The following is an 11,746-nucleotide window of genomic DNA, read 5'->3' on the forward strand; positions in this document are numbered from 1 at the left end:
GTGTGCCTGTAACTCCAGTGCTGTGAGGGGGGATAGAATGGTGGGGGAACAGAAGGATCACTGGGGTTTGCTGGCCTCTAGCTCAGCTCCAGGTTTGGCGAGACCCTGTCTCAAGGGAGCAAGGTAAAGAGTCATAGAGCTGGACACCTAAATCCCTCCTCAGGCCTCCAACTGCACATGGGTGCGCACACTGCACACATCTGTGCTCATACACCACACACACACACACACACACACACACACACACACACACACACACACGAGAAGGTGGGAGAGGGGAGAAATCTCAAAACATTTCAGCTTGGAAAGTGTGAAATGAAAGACATCAGATACAACCTCCCATCACACGTTTATATAAAATGGCCTGAAGGTGAAGTCACAGGGATAGGAATCAAACTGGTGGTTGCTGGAATCTCAGGGAAATGGGGGCTACAAGGGATGGTGACTACTGGGGTGCATCTCCATTTTGGGTGATCATGTTCTAGGGATCAAGGCTAGCTTCACCACTGGATTACAAAATGTCGTTGAATTAGACATTTAAGGTGGCAAAGGCTGGCAAAATGAGTCATCAGGTGAAGTGCCCATCATGAAAATGTGTGGACCTGAGTTTGGGTCCCCAGAACCCATATAAAAGCCAGGCAAGCATGGCAGCCATCTGTAAGTCCAGTGCTCAGGACATGGAGACAGAGTTGGCAGGCTAGGCCAGGCCAGTTTGCAAGCTCTGGGTTCAGAGAGCCTGCCTCAGTGACTAAGGAGCAGAGTGGCTGAGGAAGACACCTGAAGTCAAGCTCAGGCCTCCTCTCACACATGTGAGCATAAATACATGTACAACACACACACACACACACACACACACACACACACACACACACGGGGGGGGGTAAGGGGGGGAGAGAGAGAGAGAGAGAGAGAGAGAGAGAGAGAGAGAGAGAGAGAGTGTAAAATGGTAGACTTGCTGTGTACAGCATAGCCATATTGCAACACTCCCTCCAGGAGAGAGGAGAGACTCATGAGGAAGCTAAGAAAACTTAAAAGGCCCAGAAACTCATAAAAATGACTAAGCTTAGGAAACTAAAAAAGTTATAAGATGTACAAGGCGGATCCTCAAGGTGATAGCCACAAACAGTTGCAGATGTGGGGGGAGACTGCATGGAGCTGTCTGTCAGGTGTGCAGCTTTCTGGAGTCATCTCTTACTCTGGGACGGGATTTTAGGAGATGCAGCTGCCTTTGACTCACCCATCCCCCTATAAGGAACCCCAATAAAATCACTGGTTCACCGAGCTACACTGTGATGAAACCAGTTCTTTGGTCTGTTGTCTGTGCCCTATCTGGGGAGAACAGACATCTGTCCACTCCTCCCAGCCAAAAGTTACACAGTACACACACACACACACACACACACACACACACGCACGCACGCACGCACGCACGCACGCACATGCATGCATGCACACACAGACACAATTGAACACATTTCTTTGAAAGGGCACCATTCATATTAATTTAGGGGTACATGCTACAAGTATGTGTTTATAAACAATGGAAAGAGAGCAGGGGCTGGGGAATGAGAGACTAGAAGCCATGTGTTCATCAAGGGGTGAGACCCAAGCATCCACTAATTGCCCCAAACCCTTTCACATCATTGCTCATGCTGAGAACTCTGCCCCTGACAGCCACATGCCCTGCAGCCCTGGGCAGCAGGAGGGCCAGGCCTCCTGCACATCAAGAGACCTATTGCCTCTGGGAGCAGCTGAGGACCAGAGACAGAACCTGCTTCAAAGTCCCTGGTCACCAAACTCTGGAGGCTCATGACTAGACTTGGGCACACAAATGTCTTGGGCATTGGCAGAGCCACAGTGTGTATGGGTTTCTATGACGCAGGGGTGGTTGCTATTTGGCAAGCAGTTTGAAAACGCTGCTTGGTGTTCCTGGTCTCAAGGGACAGCACTGGGGGAAACTGGCTGCTACTATGCACCAAGGAAGCCTCCAAGGCACATAAGGCCCCAAATAGGACCATCTTGGAAGGCTTCCTGGAGGAGGTGACACCTGGCTGAGTCACATGGTTTCCATCTGGAGGTTCATTTCAGATGAAACAAAGACAGTTTTACAAGAGTCCACCCCTAGGTTAGATGTTCTGGTTACATTTTTTTTCTTTGACAAATTTTGTTGATTCATGAAGCATAGGAAACCAAATTCAAGTCCTGGCTTCACTATTTTTCAGCCGGGGGACTGGAGAGCAGTTAGTGGCTCTCTTGGTGGCTTCGTTTCCTTGTCTATAAAATGTGGCTCATGGTGGCTTGGAGAGAGCTGTTTATTACGTTCTTGCCTTCCAAGGATGAGGACATGACTTCAGTTCCTGGAACCCACACAAAAAAGGCAGGGGTGGTGGTGCATGTCTGTAAAGTAGAGATGGGCAGACCTGAGGTTTGCTGGCCATCCAGCCTAGTCCATTTGGTGAGCACTAGCCCAGTTTTATCTAAAAACAAAAATTTAAAAAATAAAGGCAGAAAGCCCCTGAGGAACAATACCTAAGATAGTCCTCTGGCCTCCACATGCCTGTGTGCAACTGTACACATGCGTCTGCACACACATGTGTATCTGCACACATATGCTCTCTCTGTCTCTGACACACACACACACACACACACACACACACACACACACACACACACGGCTCATGGTAACAGCCTCACAAATTCATTCTCCAGTTGGACAAAGTTAGCAGAGCACCAGCTTGGGGAAACAAGGGTGGGAAATACACCACCATCATTACCGTTGTGCCCATTTCTCAGCAGATGGTGGCTCTGGGACCAGGGTCACCAACATAGTGCTTTATAAGGACACATTGGGGTCACTCTTTCCAGAGACAAACTTCAGCCAAACTGGGTCTAGACACCACGAAGAGGGTGGGCGGAGCTCCATGCCCACAGCACCAGGACGATGAGCCGGGTACAGGTGTAGCAAGGATCTCTAGTCGCTGCAATAACTGCCCACCACTTCATTTCAGGATTAGAGAAATGGAGGCTCAAAGAAGTCTAGTGACTTTTTCAAGGCACACAGAGCAGTTGAAGTTCAGACCACATGCTGGTGAGTCCACTGCATAGATGGTGGGGGAGGGGCTCATGACTGACTGTCTAGGTTTTCACTCCCAAGGGATGGATGGTGTAGCCACTGACATGACAGTAAGGTGCATCACCAAAGGCTGAGCAGACAGGACACTCACTAGACTTTGTACTGGTGTTAACTCCCAGGATACACCATTCTATACTCCCTCCCCTTAATGGAGCCTCTAGAGACCTGCACTCCTACACAGTCTATCCCTGGAAGGGACAATACAGACCAGAGGGTATAGGTAACTCTATAACCCAGGTTTTTCCATCAAAGTCAAGGATATTCTCATGCCCATCTGTACCCCTCACTGCAGCCTGTAGGGAGGTGAATTCCTGGTACAAGGGTCTCTCATTAGCTTGGGTGCCCCTCAAGCAGGCCGGCAGATGCCTCTCTTCCAGGTACCCCTCTACCTATTTCCTCATCCAGGGATCCGTGGGCAGGGAATAGCATCAATGGCTTCTTAGAGGTGACCAGGGAGGTCATCTGTGTGTAGCCACTATGAGCTGCTTCCCTTTCCAGTTCTGAGCTGTTTTTCCAGCCTCTATTTTTAAGAAGGACCCAGCTTCCCATATATACTGCTTGATCAATAAATAAGGGCCTACAGGGGACTCATTGAGACACTGACTTCGCATGAGGCAACAGAGTCTCGGGGAGGGAGATGGTCTCATCGGCTCTGCGGAACGTTTTGCTTCTGAGTCCAGTCTCATTTGCAGGGGAGGGAGGGGGGATCAGGCCAGCATTAGCAGAGGGAGATGGTGAGCCAGGCTTGAAGAAACACTGGCTCACCCTGTGTTAGCTTTCTCTCGCATCTCTGATTCTTGGGCTCAAGTCTCTTAACCTCCTGGGATACTGGTCTCGACCTCAGCAGATAGCCCTGGTACAGTCTGGTTCAGTATTGCATGCAAAGTCAAAAGCAAGAGATTTGTCTAGGAGCAGGAGGTGCCACTTACCTCCTGGTTCCTGGCTGGTAGGTACATGGTGACAGGCATGGGGCCTACGAGCACTAAGGATAAACACTGTCCATGTGAGCACTGACATGTGGGGGTCACCGTCCCCAGAGAAAACATAAGCACTGGGAGATGTTTAGTAAGGGGCTAGAGCTGAGGGCTAGAGTGGTCTCAAACTCCACAGCCCCAAAGTGCAGTTTGGCAGGAGACAAGAGTGGGAGCTGCCCATGCTCACAGCCCCGCTGCACCTTCCTCCAAGTTTCCCCACCCTTCCGGACTTCACTCTTCACAATCGAAAGACCGAGTGATGGAACAGTACTTGCCTCTGTCAACTTTAGCTAACTGTAGTCAAGATGGCACTCCTCAGGCTGGGACTGCTCAGAGCAGAAGTGCAAAGTCCTCAGAGATAGATTTATCAGACTCCAGCCATCTGTCCCTAACCCCATCCACACATCCAACCCAACACCCTCCTTAGTTCTTCCCTGACACTGCTGCTTGACAGGTGGGTCCCCGGATTTCTGCACATCGTGCTCTCTTCCCCCATCCCCCCTCTCGGCTGAAATGTCACCTACTCAGGCAGGCCTTTCCTGAGTGAGGCCCCTGGTGAAAATGGCAGCCCCCCCCCATCCACACTCTCAGCCTCACCCCGCCTTGCCATAACTTTCGCCAGGAAGCGGACTGCTTTTTGCTGCTTTCACATAATGCTGCTCCTCAGGGAACGGGACTTTTTTTTTTTTTTTCCTGGTTTATTCTTAGCTAGATCTCTAGTGATTCTCAACTGCAGGCTGCCTTGCTCCCCGGAGAATATCAGGCAATGTCTGAGGACAGCTAGGTGTGTAACTGAGTAGGTGGAGACTGAGAACATCCTGCAATACAAGGTCAGCCTACTAGCCAACAAACACAAGACTACCCACCTCCCAAAGCCAAGGACACCACAGCAGCCCCGTCACTTAGCTCAGTGGCTGGCACAAGCATCCTTTGTGCTCACTGAGAGGTGCTCATATGAAGGAACAAAGACACACTGCCACCATCAACATTATGTATAAGAACAACAACAACAAAAGAATGGTTGTCCCTTGGGCTGGCATATGAGGTCCTGAGCTTAGTCCCCAGCATGGCATAAACCAGGCATGGTGGTACATGGCTATAAGCCCAGCATTTGAGAGAGAGAGATAGGATGAAGAGTTCAAAGTTATCCACAGCTACATGGGGAGTTTAAGGCCAGACTGAGGTACATTAGACCTGGGGCTTTATTAGAAAACAAAAACATCAAAACCAAATGAACAAAAAAGGTGTCCATTGGGTATGCAAGGCCATTATGATAAATTAGTGACCCATTACGTCTCCTTTCTGGTTGCATCTCTGCCTTCTGGACACCAAGGATGGGCTTCAAACACTCACCTTTGGACTATCACAAGCCAGGACTGCAATGGTGGCAGGACATGGTGTCCACAGAGTCAAGTGATGCTCATCTCCCTCTCCCAATGAGGTTGTCCCATGGCTCTCTCTTCAGGGACTTCCCCCAGTTCTCCAGCATGCCCCACATAGGTACACTCAGGACCCCACAAATGATTCAGGCTGACTCCAGTGGGATCCCTCTGTCCCTCCAGCCTCCATTAGCTCTGGAGCCACCTTGGGTGTGGGTGAACTACTGTTTCTGCTTCTTTCCAGAGGGGATACAATGGGCAGTGTGTGTGTGTGTGTGTGTGTGTGTGTGTGTGTGTGTGTGTGTGTAAGGCACATGTGGTGAAAGCTCTTCTCTGGTGTCCTCCTTCTGCCCCCTAACTAACAATTTAAACAGACAGAGCCATGGCCTAGGCTCCAGATTCCAAGAATGCTGCATAGCTGCCTCCAGGGTTGGGGCTGTGTGCGAGAAGAGACATGCTGCATGGCTGGCTGGTGCTTTGCTTTGGGGCTTCCTCACTTCCCACAGGGCCCTGCAGCTCACCCCCAGTCTGTCAGCACCATCTACCTGGCTTCCTTGGCAGGCACCCACCTCCGGTTCCCACAGAGAATCCCAATCGAGGTCCAGCCTTCTCTGGCCACCCCTTGCCACCTGCCTGCCCAGCCCTCTTTTCTCCTAAGGTTGGTAAAGCCCCATATTTTCTCTCCGGCACCCCCATCTCTTTTCCTTTTTGCTCTTCTGTTCTCATCCACTTTTCTTTAAGGTCCTGAGAGTCTCTAAGCAAGCCATTGCTGTGAAGGTTCAGTAGCCGACATGGGATACAAGGCAGTGGACCCAAGGGCTGAATCTTTCACGATGGAGTATTAAACATCAGACAGCTGTACTTGGGGAGAAATGGATATTTGGTGAGAAGAGGCTTTACTGGTGACTCTAAATCACATGCAGCTGCCCCCAGTTCTGCAACATGTAAGACTGACACCAAACTCAGGATGAGATGACAGACAGGTAAAGGAGCAGATGGCAATGACCCAGGAGTCAGCAATGAGTGGACCAAAGCCTGGGGAGGTCGTGATAGCTCCCCCTAGAGGCAGGGCTCCATAGTTGCTGCGCCTTTATCCTCACTCTGTGGGAATCTAAACTCAATCTGAGCTCTCAAACTGCGACATTCACACCGTACTCTCCCTCCTCGGAGGACTAGTGGGCATCCTCACTACATAGTCACCATCCTCAAGTCCAGTGTGTGAGGAAGCTGAGGCAGCCCTGGACATTTCTGTGAGTGGATACTGTCATTAGTGATTACTTTGTTCTCACGACCAACAGCCTGGCTTTACAAGAAGAGGAAATGGAGCCTCCGAGAGTTTCTGCCACACTGTCAGGGGGTGAGCAACTGGGCTTCGAGTCTGTGTTTTCTACCACAAACTAAGGCCAGTCTCTTCCAGCTGTATGTGAACAGTTCAGCTACCGTGTCCCCAAGCCCTGTCCCGGGTCACAAAACCCTGATGCCTCCAGCCTGAGAATGGTTGGGACTTTTGCCTTCTGTGTGGCAAGAAGAAGGTGGGGATATGGAAAACCCGGACACAAAGCCGACAAAGGTGTTCAGGTTTCTGAACACCCTGGGAGCCAGCCTTGAGAGGGACTCCCTCAGCAACACACGGCTTCTCAGCCAGGTACTCTGTATGGTTTCTAATCCCTTTCAGCCCCATGATTTGATTTCACTTTAGAAGTCTTAACATGTTGCAGCTTCAGCAAATTGCCATGCTAGATTCCCAGTAAAGAGATCAAGTCATTAAAAAGGGCACTTTGGATGGCTGAGGGGAAATGGGGGGGGGGTGCTCCTGGGCTTTGGTATTTCCCCAAAGCATAGAAGGGATCCCCATGTCTTAAGCTCTTCCACCACAGGTCTTTATCAGCTCTGGGGCTTTTGGCAAAGCCCCTTCCAGCTACCAACCCTCTCCAGATATCCTTCTGTCGCTTGGGGCAGGCAAGATGAGTGCAATACAGACAGACCAGATGCCCTAAGATGAACAGGTAACTTGTGGATGGGTGAGACCCCTGGGAAGTGAGTCCAATCACAGACCGACATCCTGGGGAGTTTGGCCCTCAGAGACTCACAGCCCAGCTCAACAGGTGGCGGTGGGCTTTCCCTCTCTCCCTGCTCCCCGCAACCAGGTCATTTCTTCCAGTTCCACTCAAGTCTGATGGGAAAGCGTGGTTTTGGCTTTGGAGTGGGCGAATTGCTCCGAAGCGTTTGCAAAGAGGGGGCGTCATGATCCCCAACCCCTGCACACACACACACACACACACACACACACACACACACACACCACAGAGGCATGGTGCACGCCCCACCCTGCCCCTGGCTACTCAGTAACGAGGCCAGCCCGACGCAGTGGCGGTGGCGGCACCATTGGAGATCGTCGCTTCCCGGACACCCGACAAGGAAAGAGCCTGTCTCTCCGGCTCATCTTGGCTCTTACCTCGCGGCTACGATCCCAGACTCGCGTGGAAGGTCCCTGGCGGGCTGCGCGCGGTGGAAGATACTGCGCTGCCTGCCGGGCGCCCGCCCCGTCCGGTCCGCCTGAGCCGCTCTGCGCCAGCGACCGTGGTGGTGGCAGCAGCTGAGCCCCGACTCGAAGAGGGCGGGGTCTGGGGCGGGGCTTGGGCGGGGCCTGCCCGCCCTTTGCTGTCAGTGGCGGGTGGGCTTTGATGCTGAAAGATGCTGTTTTCCACTGAGGGGAAATCCCTTGGGGTGGGGAAGCACCCTCGTGGAGATTTTAGGTAAAGAGCTTGAGGGAGGGTGTCGTGGAACAGGGGAGGTTTTCTGGATCAAGAACACCTGCCTTGAGTCAGACCCACCTTCCCTTGCCAGCTGCTGCAACTGATGGTGAAGAGAACGCTCCAACCCCAGGCAGCTGTTTGAGTCCTGAGGGCCAGGCACTAGTCAAGGCGCTTTTCAGGTCCTCACAACAGTCCTATTTCATGGGTGCTAACGAGGAGACTTGGACCCAAGATGTGTGCCTGAAGGCAAGCTACACAACCAGATCTGCAGCTCACAGCTTCCTGGCTCTGATGTTAAGCACTTTCGCCTTCTCTAAATTGTTAAGTGGAATACAGGGCTTCCATGGTTACGCCTAGCACCATCAAACTTAATTTCACAGGCTTATGGGGCCCTGGACAATTTGCAACTGCAGCACAGCGTGGCATGTGGTGAGGGGGCTATCCAGCCAGGTTGGCTGGAAAAATGCAAGATTTCACTTTCTAGCTGGAACATCTGCCCCTCTCCATTTCTCTGCAGTGGCAGCTGATACCTTTGTCCACACGTTCGTGAGCCTTGCATGCAGTGGCATTTGCTGCAAGCTGGAAGGGTGCCCTGCAGGCATGGAGGCTTGGCCAGCCAGGCAGGCCACAGGGAGCTTTCAGCAGCAGCTCTGTCAAGTTCTTACAGGCGATGAAGTGGGTCAAGATGGGGAGGGTGTGTGTGTGTGTGTGTGTGTGTGTGTGTGTGTGTGTTTAGAGTCTCTTAGTGGGACCCTGTTTGGCTTGGCTGGCTGGCCAGGAAGCCCCAGAGACTCTCCTGTTGCATCTCCCTAATGTCAGGACTGCAAGTGTGTACCACCATTTTACCAGCTCAGCTGTCTCCTTGGCCCAAACATGTATAAGTAGTGGTCAGACGCTGAGTCGTCAGCAGTGAACACATTTGTCCCAGACCAGAAGCACCACCTGCATGGAAGCCCTAGGTGGCTAAGGTCACCTGATTCAGATAGCATGGGTGGACACTACCATAGATGAACTGTACCACATACTAGTGATGCCCTTTATGGTCTAAGGATTCATTTCTCCTCTTCTCTGGGCCCTTCTCCCATCAGCGTGGCAACGATAAGTTGACTGGCAGTCTCCTTGGTTATACTGTGCGCTTAGGCAGAAGGTTTGGCACATAGCAAGTGTGAGGGAGGTGTTTGTTGAATGAATGACTGAAGTGGGATACATTTTCCAGAGACTAAAACTGCCAGGGAGATAATCACTAAACAAACTAAGGAAAGAAGATCTGAGTTTGAGGCCAGCCTGGTCTACAGAGTGAGTGTTAGGATAGCCACATGGTGAGAGCAGGCTGACCTCAGACTCACAGAAATCTGCCTGCCTCTGGCTCTGAGCTGGGATTAAAGGCATGTGTTGCCATGCCCAACTTTTCCTTTTTCCTATGAAACTCTTTACAAAGGACATTTCCAGGGATACTCATGGCCTCCTTCCCGGTTCTTCTGCCCAGGGCAGTGTGCCCCAAGACTTAGCTGGTTGAGAGAGAAAGGATATGGGTTTGCTGAGACAGGGTCTTCAACCTGAGTCTGCCACCTAACTAGTCTTGTGACCTCAGACAAATTAGTTAACCTCTGAGTCTCACTTTGGTATAATCAGGGTACGGCTTGCACAGTTGAACAGCCTTCCTGGGAAGGCTGTTTGGTGTATTTACTGATAAGCTTTCCCACCTCGTAATTCTTAATCTCTTTGGCTTTGAGGCTTTGATATTTTTTGCACAGGCTCCCTCCTCCCCGTGCAGCCAGAGCTGGCGAGAATCTTGAACTCTTTGGGCCACTGGGGTACTTCTGAGACCTTGTGGGTGACTCCTAACATGGCCCATATGAAAGTTACTTCCTAGTCCTGAGATCTGGACATGTAGGGATGAGGAGCATTTCAGTAGTAGGCAGAGGGCAGAGAGAGTTTGGAGCAGAGGGAGTGGCCAGTGTGGATCTAGGTCTGAGTGAGAGTAGGCAATTTCACTCAGGTTTAAAATGCAAATGAGCTAGGGTCTGGTGGGCGTGGCTAGCACAGAAGCAACAGCCTTAGACACTGATGGGGATTGTGGAAAAGCCCTTCTGATCCACAGGCTGGAGGACCCCTGAGCTGGGGCTGGAAAGGGAGGCAGCTCTAAGCTGGGTCTCCATCCCTAAATAGCTCTGCAGGGCTGGCTGCAGATGAGGACAGGCCTTGAACGGCAGGAGAGGAAGCCTGCTCAGAGGCTGCCAATACAGCGGGCTGGAAACGCTCATGTCGACATAATGGGAAAATGCTGTAGGTGTGAAAGCCAGCAGCTGTGCTTGGGGACTTGGGGACTCCAGGCCTGATGAATAATGGAGCAGATCTCCCTCCCTGGCTCTCTTTTTTCGATCCTTTCAATAATTCATGCATTCCCTGTTGGGCGAGGAGTTTCATGAAACACAAGCTTTCTCTGAATTGGCAGCTGAGTTGAGCTAGTCTGAGCTTCCACACATTAGGTCTTAATTAGGAACACCCTGCCGCTCTCCACACGTGCATGTCAGCTTTGCCCAGGGAGCTCTGCGTATATGTGGAAGAATATGCCCAGTTGTGTCTGGGGGTGGGGAATGTCGTCTTGACAGCCTCCTCCTGACCCTAGGGAGGGGGAGATGGTGACAGGTGTCTGCTCTGTCAGCTGATTCTCTCTGCTTTTGGGATTATGGAGACAGGAGACAACATGAGTTCCTGTATGTAATAATGAGCAGTTGAACTTCCTGGATGACTTTTGATAGACACATGCCATGGGCAAGAAAAGGCAAGCTGGTTGTTACCTCCACAGAGTGTGTGCTGGTGTCCCCGCCTTGCCTTGTGGGCTGATTGCTACATAGTGAGCACTGAGGGGCTGGGCTGGAAACCCAAACACTAGGTCACTGGGGTGGTCCCCACAGATGTGTACCTATCAGTGATGGACAGGTGGCGGCACCCTTTCGGTATCAAGGAAGTCAGCGTTCCTCTGCAGATGCAGGCCAGGTTTGTAGAACTGTGACTTGAGGACATGTGTCTATCTATGTCTTTGGAGATGAGATGAGGAAAAGGAAGATGGCCTGGGGGAGGCGAGAACAGCAGAGCAGGCAGGGGCTGAGTACAATGTCTACCCATCCTCATGGAGGGCTACTGGCTAACCCTGTTAATCCCTGTCATTACTCAAGACAATCATACACTAAGTGTGTCCTCTGTGTTGGCATAGTTGATTCTTAAAGCAAAGCTGCCAGCTCAGACACCATCACTGCCTGTGGGGAACTGGATGCTTAGCGAGGTAAATTTCCCCAGAGGCAGCCAGATTCCAATGCCCAAAGGAAAATGGCAAGTTCAGGCTTTCTTTCTCCACGCATCATGCATGCTGAAGGAGAGAGCAAAAGCCAGAATCTTCAGGCTGCTCTCACAGACAAGGCCCCAGGTCCCAAGAGCTGATTAAGACAGGAGAGTCAGGGAGCTCTTTTGAGTCACACAGCTCAGACTGGGCAAGCAGGGATG

The 11,746-nt window shown here is 51.5% G+C and overlaps 1 protein-coding gene across 1 annotated transcript in view; it reads right to left on the minus strand.

Moving 5' to 3' along the window:
- Nucleotides 1-8,100, minus strand: part of Cacng5 (calcium voltage-gated channel auxiliary subunit gamma 5) — a 49,052-nt gene extending 40,952 nt beyond the window's left edge. The window contains exon 1 of the mRNA XM_036197685.1: nt 7,942-8,100. The gene's annotated coding sequence lies outside the window, so the exon portion shown is untranslated. The remainder of the gene's footprint in view (nt 1-7,941) is intronic.
- Between the last annotated feature and the right edge of the window lie 3,646 nt (nt 8,101-11,746).

Source organism: Onychomys torridus, chromosome 8 (assembly GCF_903995425.1).
Source record: "Onychomys torridus chromosome 8, mOncTor1.1, whole genome shotgun sequence".
Classification (NCBI taxonomy): domain Eukaryota; kingdom Metazoa; phylum Chordata; class Mammalia; order Rodentia; family Cricetidae; genus Onychomys; species Onychomys torridus.